The following is a 14,968-nucleotide window of genomic DNA, read 5'->3' on the forward strand; positions in this document are numbered from 1 at the left end:
AGAAGAATTTTTTTATAATGGCTTCAATGCTTTGCTTTTGTTTTCAGTAGACATAAAATAATCTGCCTTCAGGAAAAGAGAAGTGAGATAACTTCCATTTTCCAAAGGGAAAATGAGCATCCAGGCAGTCACCATGAACCTGCTGAAATGTTGGGAGTTGCCAGCCCACCTTCCCCTTCTCACTGAGACACACAGAGCAAGCACATCACTTTGGCACTAAAAACCAGTTCTGATGAACATTTATTAAGAAACAAGTCCTAAAAATAACTTTTCTGATATCTGAACAGACTAAGATGTGAATACCCAGAAAAAACTGAAGAAATATAATGGAAACTCCCTTTGCTGTCAGTAAGAACAGGGTCTCTATATGCATAAGAAGGGAAAGGGGTTATTTCAGGGAAAAAAATATCCATGGATCTTACCCAGAGGGGAAGACCCAGCCATTCTTAACTGGAAGTATCCCCAGTCCCACCCTGTACCAGTTCCTCCAAGAAACTCAGAGCTGTTGCTATTACACCACAGCTCTGTCGTGCAGTGCTTGTGACTGGACACAGCACGTGTAGAGAAATGCAGCTGTTCACATGAACTCCTTGCTGCATTTCCTGCACATGAGACCTCTCTGACTTGATCCTTTTGCCTGCTTGTCTGCTCTGACATAACCACAAGGCTCTGGATCCCAAAGCTCAGCCAGGCCCAGGAGTTACTGCCCACCCAGCTGGTCCAGGCACCATTTCTCAGCATCCCTCACTCATCTCCTCTCCTGCCACCTCTGCATCTTTGTGCTTTTTCATTTGGATCTTTCATTTTTAAACCTCTACTTCTTCCCATGTGCAGTCTTCACCAGCACGGTGGCACCTTCCCTGTCACTTCTGGAAGGCAGGAGTGATTTGCACAATCACCCCTGTGCTAAGAGGTAACACCATGGAAGTGGTCTGAGCTCTCATGGACAGTGCACAGAGCAGGAGAGCAGAAACCTGAGCTCATCCTGCCCCTGACACCCAGCTCAGCCTCAGGCCAGTTCCACAGCCTGATCCCAGCCCTGCTGAAGTCATCACAAAGGGCTGCTGGATGTAACAGCACAGGATGAGCTCCTGCATCTCTGCTCTGCTGTTGGCTCAAGGTGTCTCTAGGGTGAAAACGTGTGAAGTGTTTTCAAAGATTAAAAGTACTACAGTTGTCATCCCACAGTTCTTATTCATCCCTGATAATTTCTGCCTGTGGGAGTAGGCCCGTTGGCTCCATAGTCGTCATTATTTGTAACATTTCTTGTATTATTCACAATACATCTCCTTCTCTGACATACTTTTATTAATTTTAGAAGTGGAACATTTTTAGCAGCAACCTTTACATATTCAACAGATGCATGATATAATTAACCAAGAAATGTCGTAAGAAACACAAAGAAAATATTCTTCTCATTATATTCAATATTTAATTGCTCACAGTTATTCTCAAATCAAATCTGCTGCTCAGAGAGAGTTGTCACAGATCACTTACGTTGTTTCATGGGGTTTTTTTTTAGTGAGGCTAAGAGCTCATTTTCTTAGTTTTAGACTTTTAATCTATCATAATGAAAAAGGAAAATCACACTCTAGGTAAGGTTGTGGCGTTAGTGCTTTACCTCCAATTTTGCAAATGCCCTGTAGGGATTTTTTTTTACTGCATCAAACAAAGGTTTGCAAGTCTTGTCCCATATTGAATCTACTTGATGGAAATTTCAGCAGCCCCATAATGAAGCCAGGGTTTACATCCTCAAAGAAAAGTAAAGTAGGTCTAGAACAGATAAGGGTTTGTGCAAATTTGCCAAAGTTTAATTTTCTGACTGAGTGGCCCAATTTTTTCCCGTTCATTCTCCTAAAAGTTGGAATTGCTCATTCTCTCTTCTGCCATCCATTCTGTGCTGTTATTACTAAAGAATGAACAAAACATTTTTTCCCCTAGGAAAGACACAGGATAGGGATTCCCAAGGTGGTCTGTAGAGTAGCTGTCTCCCTTTTTCTATTCCAAAAGGAGTGGTAATGAGCCAAAAATCTGCTACAAATGCCACCTATAAAGAGAAAAAAAGTTGCTAAGACATTCTGAGTATATGGGCAGACTGGAACAAGGTTAAGTGAACCATTGCTGGCAGCCAGAATCATGGAATTTGTGATCCTATGGACGTGTGGTCCTTGGAACATAGCACATGGAATCAGTGTTAGCTTTATCTTACCTAACTTCAACTGTCTAACATCAATAAACTGCCCTCTCCAGATTCTCTACATGTTTTGCTGAGTATTAGGAAGTGGTATTAGGAAGCAACTTCAAAGGACAGCTCATTCCAGCCCAGCAGAACAAAGTGAGGCAGGATGAGTCAGCTCTGGTGCTTGTCCCCTCTGCCAACAGCTCAGGACTTGGGTGCCTTGTTGAGGCTGAATGCTTAACTTCACATGGCTGGAGCTGGGTGAAGTGAACCACACTCAGATTTGTATTCAACATCAAATCCTGCTGCTTCCCACAACCTGAATTATTTTAGTCATCAGGTGCCTTACTCGCTGCATTTTGCTATTTTGTTCAAGGAGCATTTATGGAATAAAAAGCCTTTCCTAGAAATGAAAAGGAGAATGCTCCTTGCGTTTCTAACTTTGTTTCTGGTAGTGCTCCCTGCAGGAGGGGGAGGTGTGGGTGTGTGGGCTCTGTGTGTGTAAGAGATGCCAGTGATGCAGCAGCCAGGGAGGAGGAGATAGTTCCAAGAGCTTCCTGGCAAGCAGTTGGTCATCCAGGCATCAGGAGAGCACAGAAAAGGGATGACTTGGCAGCCAGAGCTGCCAGAGCTGATTCTGGTTGGTGCACTGGAATCAGCACTTTCTACAATGGAAGCAGATTTCCCAATCCTAGGGAATCTCAGCAGCTGCTGGGGGTGTCTGATTCCCTCACAGACGACTCCATGATCTGTTTAAAATCTCCATGTTGGATTTTAAAGATGCAGGTAATGGATATCCTGGTGACTCAATGTGAGTCAGTCCAATTAAGAACTGAATCAGGCTCTCCAAATATTCCCATGCAGCTCTTTCTCTGAAGACTTCAAAGTGAATTACAGAGATTCAAAGTGCTAACAAGGATAATCCAGTGATGATATCAATGCTGGCATGACACAGTGCCCATGTGACCAGGGACAAGTCCATTTAGAGACATACTTACTGCACATACTTAGCAGCCACACAGAGATTTGGACTGGAATATAATTAAGATTGCATCTTGACAATCTTCTCTGTGGAATTCTGTAAACTGGTTGTAAAATTTGATAGAAAAAGCATTCCACTAACTATGGTACTCAGGGGGCTTTCCTACAATAAATACCTGTCCTGCTCCATTCTGGAACATAAACTGGGCTTTACTGCTCAGCCAGATCTGTTGTTTGAACCATAAGGCCGCTGTTCACAGCTTTCACAGAGGTTGTGTCTATACTGCAAATCCAGAAGGAGAAGTGCACAGTTCAATCCATGAGCTCCCAGGCTGTGTTAGAACTGTGTGTCACTATTAGAACCCTTCCTGACATGGCACTGGCCTGTCCCAGCTCTCCCAGATGATGCCTTGGAATACATCAAAGTCCAAGGACTGTTCCCTGTAGACTGTCTGGGTGAGGCCACCTGCTTGGGATGCAGGAATGGGGGGAAAGAGCTGAATCATGTGGATGTGAGTCACGATACATTACTGTGCATTTGGGTTATTTTATTTTCTGGCCATAGCCAGAGAGACCAGGGGATAAACGGCCACCCTTCTTCCTGAGGCACTGAGCCACTCTTCCTGAACAAGCTGCTCCCTGAAAAAAGTCCTTTGGTGGGGGTGTGCAAAGAGAAAGCTGCTGGCTTTGGGCAGGGTTTGTCCCTTGCTGTGGCTGAGCTGGGGACGGCCGTCTCCCGGGCTGCCTTCCAGCTGGATCCAGCACCAACTCATTCACTGCAAAAAGCAGAAAAAGAAACAGGAAAAAACGATATGAGGTTTCCATGGCTACTGGACTGTTTACTTTCTTCCGACTGTTATCACAAATTTTGCCATCCAAACAAGCAACAGATGTCAGAAATAATGTTTGGGTTTAGTGAGGGTTCATTTTGGATATGCCATGGGGAAAGGTACTGACCTGGAGCCCAAGGAAGTGGCACAAGCTCATCAGTGGGCAAAACATAAAGAAAGTACAGGCATCCAGATTCTAAACACTGGGCTTGGAGCTCTTCCTCAGTGCTGTTTCCCAATTGCATTGAATTTCTAGATTTCATGTTTGTGGTTTTGTTTTTTGTTTTGGGGTTTTTTGTTTTTGTTTTTGTTTTTTTTTGTGATGGTTGTTGAAAGTAAAAGGTCAAGAGTAACCTCACATCTGCTTTTCTGGAGAAATGGCAAAAACTTTGATTTTAATATTTTAGAACAATGAAGAAAGAGCAGAAATCAAAGCCGTGTAATCAGTTCCTGTCATCATTGATGCTGGAGTGCAGAACAGGTTATCCTGTATTAATTTATGATGTATTCCAGAACAACAGGTGGAAGTACAAGTAATGCCTCTCCTGTGTGCCTGGTCAGCTTATCATTATTATTCAGATAACAAAATACAACTTAAGTGGAAAAAATCTCAGCAATTTTCATTAACCACTAACCAACCTTCTCTTTGTTTTCCTATGATTCTATCATGCTATTTCCTTATTTCAGCTTGCCACCTTGGTCCATTTTTGGAGCAACACCTGGATCCCACCGTTGCTACAGAGCTTTTTTCCTTCGCTTCCCTCTTTCAGATAAGTTCATTTCTTTAACATACCAGCAGCATTTACTGAAAGGCTCTACAGAGAATTTCATAGCTCTGCCCAAATTTCCATCACCCACTATAAGGACTTTGCTAAACCACAGTCTCAGTGCTGTTGATTTGGTTTTCTTGTAAATCAGACTTTTTATTCACAGTATAATAGATCAAAACCCCCAGAGAGTTTCCATAGATGTTCTTTGCTGGCTAAACAGGCTGCACAAACCATGAGCTACTCAACAGTTAATAATAAGCAGCTTCTTCCTTCAGCACTTGGTTTGAAAGGACTACAAGCTCTGAGTCATTGCACAGTTGATTTGAGCTTAACCCTAATAGCTCTGTTATGTCCTGGCTTATTCCTAAATCTTCTTGGAAGCAGGAGAGTGTCAACAATAAACTTTTAAGATTTAACACTCTTAACACCAGGTAAACTGCTTTATCTCAATTAGAAATATCAGTAGTGTCCCTTCCACTCCATCACGGAGCTGTAAAGTAACGCCAGAGCAAAAAGCATGTGCCTGCTGGTATATGCCTGAAGAGGTTCTGGGAATTAATTCTGCTTTGCAGAACTATTCCAGTTATTCATGTGACTCAGCGGCGGAGACCGGGATCTTCCTGCACTCCAGGGTGACGTGCTGATTCAGGCTGGTTCAGCAGCCCGGCACAGGAGGCACCTTACCAAAAGAAAAGCCCTCTTTGGGGACAGGCTCTCCCAGCAGCTGGGAAGGAAATTTCCGTTCCGCTCCCTGCGCTGCTCCGGTGGGGTGAGATTAGCGAGTTATTCTTAGAGCTGGATGATTTTCTTTACTCTGGGTAAAAAGGGAATCATTCTTTTCAAGGATTTCTGGGTACCGCTGCTGTGATGTGTGTCCAGATGTGTTTCCAGGGCTGAGGGCAGTGTCACAGAACAGTGCTCTGCACCTCTGCTTTCAGTCCTACCTGAGGGGATTTCAGCCACTCTCGGTATTCAAGTTTTATTTATAAATGTTTTAGAAAGGATTAATACCTGGTTAACTCTTGTTACACACACATCGCAGAGGGAACAGCAAATGGCAAGTCATTTATCAGTACCCCCTAAACTTATTCAGCTTGGTAGGGAATGACTGATCAAAACATTCTGGATAGATTAACCCTTTATAAACCAATTGCAAATAGTCTCTGGCCTCATGAGCCCCAAAAGGCACTCATGAGCCCCATTATCTGATTGAATGCAGGTGTCTGGGATGGGAGCCTGAGCATCTCAGCCAGTCAGTCCACACTCTCTGTGGGCAATACAGTCAAGGAAGGGAGCTGAGTCCTCTAAAAAAAGTAAACATCCAAAGTAGGTCTGTCAAGAAGCAGCCAAAATATTTTAAGTGACCAGCCCGGGATCTCACAAAACAGACTGTGGCAGATCAAGACAATTCATATTTCCTAATTTCTGAGTTCCGAGTCCATCAGACCACAGCTGCCCTATAATCACATCATGATAGCTCTGCAGTTCTGCAGAGAAGCTGTGAATGCATTTAATCAAGGGTCTTAAATCTGCCAGCTCCAGAAAAACAGACTTCCTTCAATATTGTCCACAATCCAGTATTTCTGTAGGACCAGCAAGTGTAGCCAGGCCAGCAACCACCCAAGAAGTTACAGAACCCAGAAGTACCTGGTGAGGAGCAGGGGTTACATCCCACACCTGCACTATGGTTTCAACAGTTCATCCTGATACAAATTACAATTACACTGTGTTTTTGAAACATGTTGTACCAATTGCAATACCAAAGTATTGCCTCCTGTACTCACTGTTCCTCCACAGCCTCCCTCCCCTGACCTTAAATCTGATTTTCTCTTGCAGGAGACATTATTTTCTGTCTGTTCTGCTGCTCACCTCTCCCACAACAAATGGTATGTGAAAAATATAGGGGAGGCAGTAGATTTAACCTCTGCAATGGATAAAGGAGCAAGTACAGCAGCATGTGATACATAAATGAATTTTTAAAAATCCATCTGCTGACCCAGGCTCTAGATGTATCAATGGATTGGAGCAGAAGAAGAAAGACTGTCAATAAAAGTGAAAACAGTGCTGTCCAAAATAGAAAGGAAAGGGGAAAAAATCAAAAACTATCTCAGGATGTTTTTCTTTTTCACCCTGAAGACCTGGAAGGGTTCTTCAGGACTAGTCAGACTATAGCTGCTAATTCAGGTATTAATGCCCCTAAGTCCATAAAGCTGTAAAGTCTTTCCAAAATCAGAACTTCAGCATTTTTATCTACATGAGAAATTTAACCAGCAGGTAATCAGAGGCATAAATCCATGTGGTATTTGAAGGTTAAAAAACAGAGGAAATGTGCAGCCTGGGAAAACTAGGGACTTTCCATTCCCGGTGTAATGAAACGACAGATTTAAAGTGCAGAGTGAGAAAAGTCACTGAAAGGAATTAGGCTTCAAGCTTCCTGAGACATACAGGCTTTGTTTTTCAAGGCTATTGATAAATCTATCAGTCTCCTGATTTCTGTCCCCCTCGCCCCTTGGAAAACCCTGAAAAAGAGGAATTTGCTGCCTTAATTGGAAGGGAAAGGGTTCAGAGAATATCCACTGTAAGGTCCCTCTGAAGAAGGAAAGTCCCCGGAGGCAGAACAATAATTGGTTTTGACCTTCCGCAGTTTAAGAGGCGTCAGCAAAGACGAGACTTAAACACGGCCTGACAACTGCGAGTTCCAATCGGACTCAGAAAGAGACGGAAATTGGATAAGCAAATTCCTTTTTTGTTCATGACCCCGGTCCCGCTTTCCTTTCCCCCTGCAGCATGACACATCAGAACGTGTGCCATAAATCAGCGTTGGGCCAGCCCAGCCCGTCCATGGGCAATGGCCGCGTTGTGCGCGCCCGGGCCTGGGCTCGCCCGGCACGAAGCCCGGCTCGGAGGAAGGAAGCCGGGTGATTTCATTGCTTGTTTTCAGCACGGTGTCAATTCCCTCGCTCTGGCTTTGGAAGGACTCTCCACAGCAGCGCTAGGAGCCGCCTGCCAATTTAAGCAAATTTGGTTTTGAATGCAGAAGCCCACAATCGTCATTCTGTCAGAAGCTGCAGCTGACAAAATGCTTTCCTTTTTGTACATCTGAGCTCATAGAGGACACTCTTTGTCATTCCCTGCCACCGCTCCGGGAAACGTAATGTTTCCTGTGTCACCTTCCGCATGGCAAGTGCATCTTGTCTGGGTGTCCCTGCGAGCTCCTGGCGGAGCTGCAGGCATCTCTGTGCTTCCCACAGCTTGTCCCTGCCTGTGCCTGTCACCCCTGCTCTGCCTGCCACACTCCTCAAGTTATTTGTTACCTGCAGACCCCACACAGGACTTAAAACTTCTCTTTCTCCTTCAAAGACAGCTTAAGTTAATAAAGCCTCCAAGGCTGGCAGAGAAAAGTTTTCCTTACAATGGGCCTGAATGCCAACATACAATTAAATGTCTTTAAAAACTAAAAGAGAAATGGCAAAGCCTCACCAAATAAAACCCCATAAACTAATGGTGAGTTTTTCCACCAGCCACTTTGAGATGGTCACCACTGAAACCCGAGCCATGTAATTTGCAGATATGACTCACAAGAGCTGGAGGTCCAAAAGCAATAAGAGCAAAGATTGGAGAGATATCAAGGCTTTGGAGACAAAAATCAGTTATTTTTAGGGTCTGATGAGGCAGAGGTGAAAGTGTCAGTGGTCTACAATAAGGTAAGTGTGATGTTCAGGCATTTTCACAAAGTTGAAGTAGTTTCAGTTTGTCCTGGAAAGGAGGTGAAAGCTGGGAATGGCTTTGTACAGATAAGATTACATGAGTTATGAGCAGTAGGACTGTCTCTGAGTGCCAGCTCCATGTGCTTTGACCTTTCCTCAAGTTTTGGGAAAAGTTGCTTCTCAGACATGCCTCTTTCAGCTGAACCTAAGCCCTGTTTCCATGAGCCATGGCTCTCCCAGCCTTTTTGGTGTCATGACAGCTGGCTCCTGCTGAGTCTGTGGAAAGGACTCTGTCCCAGAAGGGCTGCCTGGCTCTTTTAGGCCACGAGTGCCCAAAGATCCAGTGTGACATTCCGAGCCCGATGGAATATCCCGACAGCCTCCAAAGCCACAGAGCAGCTGCTCAGCAACGCTGGGATTGTGAGCTGGCACCTCTCAGTGGCCAGGGACACTGGGCCCAAGCTGAGTCCACCACTGGTGCTTAGAAAGGCCAGGTTTGGAACACACTTTAGAATTCCAGATCTCTGCTGTTTGCATCCTCCAGACTTTTGCTACCAAGATGCTTCCTCACCATGAGTCCTACCTTCTCTCATTCCTATTTAAAAAGTTTTGGTTAATTCATTTTGATTTGAGGAATTTTAGCAACAGACAACTCCCCTTCTTGCTCTGAATTTCATTCCACAGACTGAGATTTCTATGAGTCCCTGCTCCCAGTTTTCCCCTCCTGTCCTTAGGAAGTATTACAGACTGTGAGCAGGAGAATGAATCCTTGTCTATAATGTTCAATCTGTATGTAGACAAGGGGAATTACTAAAACTGGAACAGGCTCGGCACCAGCACATTATGTAGGACAATATGTACCTCCTGAGCTGGGTGTCCTTGCTGAAGTGACACCTCTGCAGAGGAATGCTGACATTCCCAGGAATGTGTTATGGTAGTGCAGAGGCTCCTGCAAAGACCCAGCAGGGCCCAGGTTAGCTAGGAGCATATAAAAAAAAAAAAAAAAATCTATAAATAACATTCTATAAACAAGGTTCCATAAAAAATACCTAAAAATACCAAAAGGGCATTTTTTCAGTTGTTGGGATTTGTAAAGTGATTTTATTTATTTTTGTTCTGAATAGGAATGACGTTTTAGAGCCAGATAAGAGAAGAGAAAAACCTAACATTCAAACTGCAAGATGCTGCGTACCTTTAATGCCCCAAGAAATCAAAATGTGCTGAGTTCCCATCACAGTGGCACAACCTATCCCAAATTCATGGTCTAACCCATTATTAACTCTTTACAGCCATCATCTGATACTTGCTCAGAGCTCAGAAAGGATGATCCATTATTCCAAGAAGTCTCAATTTAAGTAGTAAGGAATACTTGCAATTTTTGTTTCTGCATTTTGTTTTTCATTTTCATATTTTAACTTCCTCTTCTTAACATATCCTCTTTTACTTCGTCTGCACTTCACAGTGAACAACTGGCTTCAACCATTGATCTCAAAATGGTTCAAAAATGTTCTCCCTGATTTCAGAAGACAAAGCAGAGTGGTAGCACACTGAAGGAATTTATTGGACTCCCTGGGCAGGTCAGGAGCAGAAAGAGCCCAGTCTCTGCAAAGTCACAGTGACTCCTCCATCTGCTCCTATTTTCAATGCTATGAGTCGCAAGAAGGAAAGCCCACAATGGCAGGGGTGACATTAGGGCAGGGAATGAGCCAAAACAAGTGTCCTGAAGTTACTTCCCAACACAGGAGCAGGGGAGGGTTTTCTGTCAGAATTCTTTGGCTCTCCCCATTGAGGCTACAGAGGTTCTGTTAAGAAGAGGCCAGACAAGGCCCCGAGACAGACAATTTTCACATTCTGTTCCAGTGCAAGGCTGCAGGAGGGAGCCCAGCAGAGCTTCCTGCATGGCACCTCCTGTCTGAGCCCCGAGTTCTCCGTGCTCAGCTGTTGTGGGAGACACGGGATCCCCGGGGCTGCGTCCGCGGAGTCACGCTGGAGACACGGCCCCTCTCCTGCCTTGGGGGGCACCTTGCCCCACAGATCAGTTTGGGTCACCACGTTTGTTTTCACGGTCTGTTGAACCTCTGAAATGCACATTTTACAGATCATCAAGGCAGAGGCTGCTGTGCTTTTGGTGGCATCTCTGTTGAATCACACTCTCCTTCGAGAGGGGCGCCCGGCGCTCCCAGACATCCGTGCTATGGGAATGACACACCAGTCACACTGCTCACACCAACTGTGGCAGTAAACTCCAGTTCAACTTTGACATTTAGCTCCTGCACAGTGACTCATGGCTGCCCATGGTGCTCTGTTTAGGGATGCAAGACTTTAAAGCCAATGCAGGAAAAAATCACCAAGCTACAGAAATTGGAAAGAGGCATTTGCTGAAATGAAGCACCTCATAATTTTTACATATTGCAGGGTAGAAACAATAGATGAGCACAAGTGCCAGTTGCTGTCTCTTTTTGCAGTGAGAACTGGCCATTTATATTTAAAGTACTTTTCACTAAATGTACTTTTACCTGGTTCTTTTGATAAAGAGTCTACCAGTCAGTGGTGTCACCAAAACTGTTCAGTTTAATGAAACTATCAGTTCTGCCTATTTCCAGAGTTTAAAAAAAAAATGGGACTACAAAGTTGGGAGTGCATTGAATAAAACTGTAAAGAAAACCACATGCCTTGCTTATCATGTTCACCCTGTTTATAATCCTTGACTGACTTAGAGCTCCTGAGAGCCTGAGGTCTCCCAGGGCAGATGGAAGGTGACAGCAATGAGCACATTCTGTTTCTGAAGGAGCACTGAAGAATGTGGGAGCAGGGCTCTGTTGTCATCCCATGGAGCCCACCATGGACATCAACCACAGCTGATCCAGACACAACCAAGTCTCCTCTGCCTGTCCCTTCTAATTTTACTAGCAATGTTCTGGATCTATTTACGCAGCTGATGCAGAGAGCACAAGGAAAAATAGTAATTTTTAAATCCTAAATAACTTTCTATATATAGGTGTCTAGAATTACTTCACAAATACTACGAAAAACATGGTTGATGAAAGTTAACAACTAGAGATTGTTTTCTTGGACTGAGCAAAGACATTCTGGAGATGAAGTAACACAATTCAGCATTTCCTCAAAATCTGTACAAACACACCTTACTAGGATGTGCTCTCTTTTTCAGAAGCTGAAAATGTGCTTCTTTGAAATGTTTCATTTCGCAAGGTACAATTTCCTTGTATCTCCAACATCTCCGTGAAACCATGAACCCCACTTTAGAGGTGGAGCTGGGTTCTGAGGTCTATGATGACTTCATGAGCTGAAGAATAGCCCAGAGTGTCCAGATTTTCTATACATTTCCACCTATAGGTATAAGATGCATTACCAAACTCCTGCAGCAGAAAATCTGTAAACAGCTAAGTTAGGCCATACATACATCTGCTGCCTGGAAAATGTCCAAGGGAACGTACTCAGAAACCCAGCTCCTTTCCCTCACCTGCATCACAGAATTATTCATTTACCTAACAGCAGTTTGAGGCAAGTAATACATTCAAAGGTTGGGTTAAGACTTATTGACAGTGCTGGGGGGAGGAAAATTGCAGTGGACGTCACTAATCTGAGCATTTTTGGACTTGAACAGTGCTCAGATTTAGGAACAGTGATGCTATTTCAAGGTTATGTTTGCTAATATTAGTAAGTAGTCAGACATACCAGAGTGCTGCTTTTATTTTTGTGTTGCTATTTTTCCTTAAAGTCAAAGTTTTGATTTAAGACAAAACATGGCCATGGCAGCGGGAGTGGCAGAAGTGATAGCACATCACCATACAGCCAAGTCATTTGGATTAGTGGGTTTTGGAACAAAGAGGTTTCAGTATATTTAATTTCCTTGTCTTAGATTTCTTGAGCTTGTTTCAAACCACTCAACCCTTAAAACCTCTCATGAGTCAATGTTTCTAACCCAAGACTCACAGTGATTTAGGATCCATTAGCCGAGGGATGAAGTTCACAGAATTCACAGAATGAGCAGATTAGGAAAGACCTTCAAGATCATCGAGTCCAACCCATGCCCCAACACCTCAACCAAACCCTGGCACCCAGTGCCACATCCAGTGTCTTTTTAAACACATCCAGGGATTGTGACTACACCACCTCCCTGGTCTACTCCCTGGAAGGTGCAAAATAAAGAAATAAATAACTATTCTGAGTGCTTATAAATGGCTATAGAAAATAATCCACAGAATCCCAGACTGGTTTGGGTGGGAGGGGACCTCAAAGCTCATCACATTCCATGAGCATGGGCTCCTTCCACTATCTCAGGTTACTCCAAGTGATACCTCAGGTTTTGACTTTTATATTTTTCACATTCTGTGCTGCTTTAGTGTGTGGGTCTGGGCTTCATATTAGGGGATGCTGAGCTCTCTTCAGAGTAGGGAGACAAAACAATTCCTTCTCTAGCTGGGCACCAAGGACAAATGATCCAAATCTCAGCCCAGAAGCACAAACAGCGTGGGCTGGAGAGAGAAAAACAAGCAGGGTGGGACTGATGGGCTGGAGCTGGAATGGGACAATGAACTCCAAGGTGCCAATGGAGCAGAACTGATCCCAGGGAGAGCCCCCGGGAGCGCTCGTGCATTTTGGGACCATTTTGGGTCATTGGGGTGCAGCCCTTGCTGGGCTCTGGTGCTGCACATGGTGGATCCACTGAGGCCTCCTAATAATTCCCTACTTTATTCTGTAATTCCATCCAGCCTCTGTTCTAGGTCAGCTTTGACAAGGCATCACAGGCCCTGTCCAACCTCTCCTTGGACACTTCCAGAGATCCAGGGGCAGCCACAGCTTCTCTGGGCAACCTTTGTGTGGTATCTGACCTGCTGGTGACCAGCACACTCAGTTTAACACACACTGCTCCTCACACAGATTACATCACACAATCTGCATGTTGCTCATTAGCTACCCAGCACTGGTCATTAAATAAACATTAATGTGACAGGCAGGCATCTTAACCAGGCGCACAAAAATAACACCAGGTGTAAAGAAACAACCCATTATAAACATACAAGTAGGTAATACAGCCCAGGAAGGCAGCAGGTAATACTGTCCAGGTGCCCTCTGGTAATCCCTTAAAAATAACCTATTACATCTTTCACATAAGATTCTTTCCCCACTTAATTCCATCTTATTACATTTTATAGAAAATTCAAATGATGAACCTTCAGTTTCTTCAACAACGCATTAGTGTGGTACATATGCTCTGATTTGGGGTCAATTTCAGTTCTTAAAAAACAAATTACTCATAGTATGTGGGAGTGAGAAGTCCTGCTGTTTACCTACCTAGCCACTCTGAAACCAGCAGACTCCCCTCACTGCTGTGCTACTTTTTTGCCATCATGATTGCAAGAGGATAACTGGCAAGTCATAACCTCTAAACAACTCTTCCAAGAGGTAAAATTCACAGTTGAATATACCAGGGGCATTTATGTATGTATGTATGTATGTATGTATGTATGTATGTATGATGAGGCATGCGGATGTATACAATGCTAAGCCCTGAATTTGGAATTCTAAGCTGGGACTGGTTTGTGTGAAATTCTCACTTCACTGACCTCAAATTCAGTTTTTTTCCCTGGAGAGTGAGCAGCTCTCACAAATGGAGTCTGTAAGGTGCTCAGCAGATTATTCAGAGGACCCAAATAATCTCTTTACACTGGGAGATTCACTGTCTAAAATCCCCAATGACCATTCTGGAGGGCTCATCCTCCAGAATTTGATGTTAATGGCATTAAACCTCCCAAATGCAGTCCCTATTTTATACCTCAAAACTAACTCAAATATAAAATTTTCCTTCAACCTACTGCCATTACTTGCGAATTTCCATGCCCACTTCTGCAGACCCTGTCTGGCAGCACCCAGAGGGGTCTGTAGGGCAGGAGGAGCATGTCCTGCTGTGGGTGCTGCACACCCTGCTCCAGCTCTGGCTTTCAGAGCAGGAGCAGCAGCGATTCCCCCTTGGTCTTTGATGCCATTCCCCTTTCCACACAGGGAATGTGTGGCTGTGGAGGGAGGTGAACACAGATCCCAGGGCAGCATCTCACATTTCACTGCCTTTTAAAGCCCAGACCAACACTGTGCTGTCACTGTTCTGCCTTTAAACAAGCCCTTTCATTTTGGTGCCTTGTGCAGGGCTTTTTGTTTTGCCTTTGGGTTTAAATGCTTTTAACTTGGGATTCTTTTGTGAGAGTTTTCATCCCCCTCCTGGATGTCCCACCCACTCAGCATCACTTGAAATGAAAAGATTAGATGCCAACTGGTCTCCAAGTACAGAATGAAAGAACAACAAATTCTACTAAGGATCTCTCTCAGACTGCAAAAATAAAAGATGAGTTTTTATTGGCAAAGACCTCTCTTGATCTGTTAATATCAAGGAAGACAAAATTATCTGTGTTCTTTGTGAAGCAGCAGTTGTTTTAGTGGGGAAGGAAGCCAAGACAGCTGTTAGATAGTTCAGTACAAAATACT

This window comes from Lonchura striata, chromosome 9 (assembly GCF_046129695.1).
Source record: "Lonchura striata isolate bLonStr1 chromosome 9, bLonStr1.mat, whole genome shotgun sequence".
Lineage (NCBI taxonomy): Eukaryota > Metazoa > Chordata > Aves > Passeriformes > Estrildidae > Lonchura > Lonchura striata.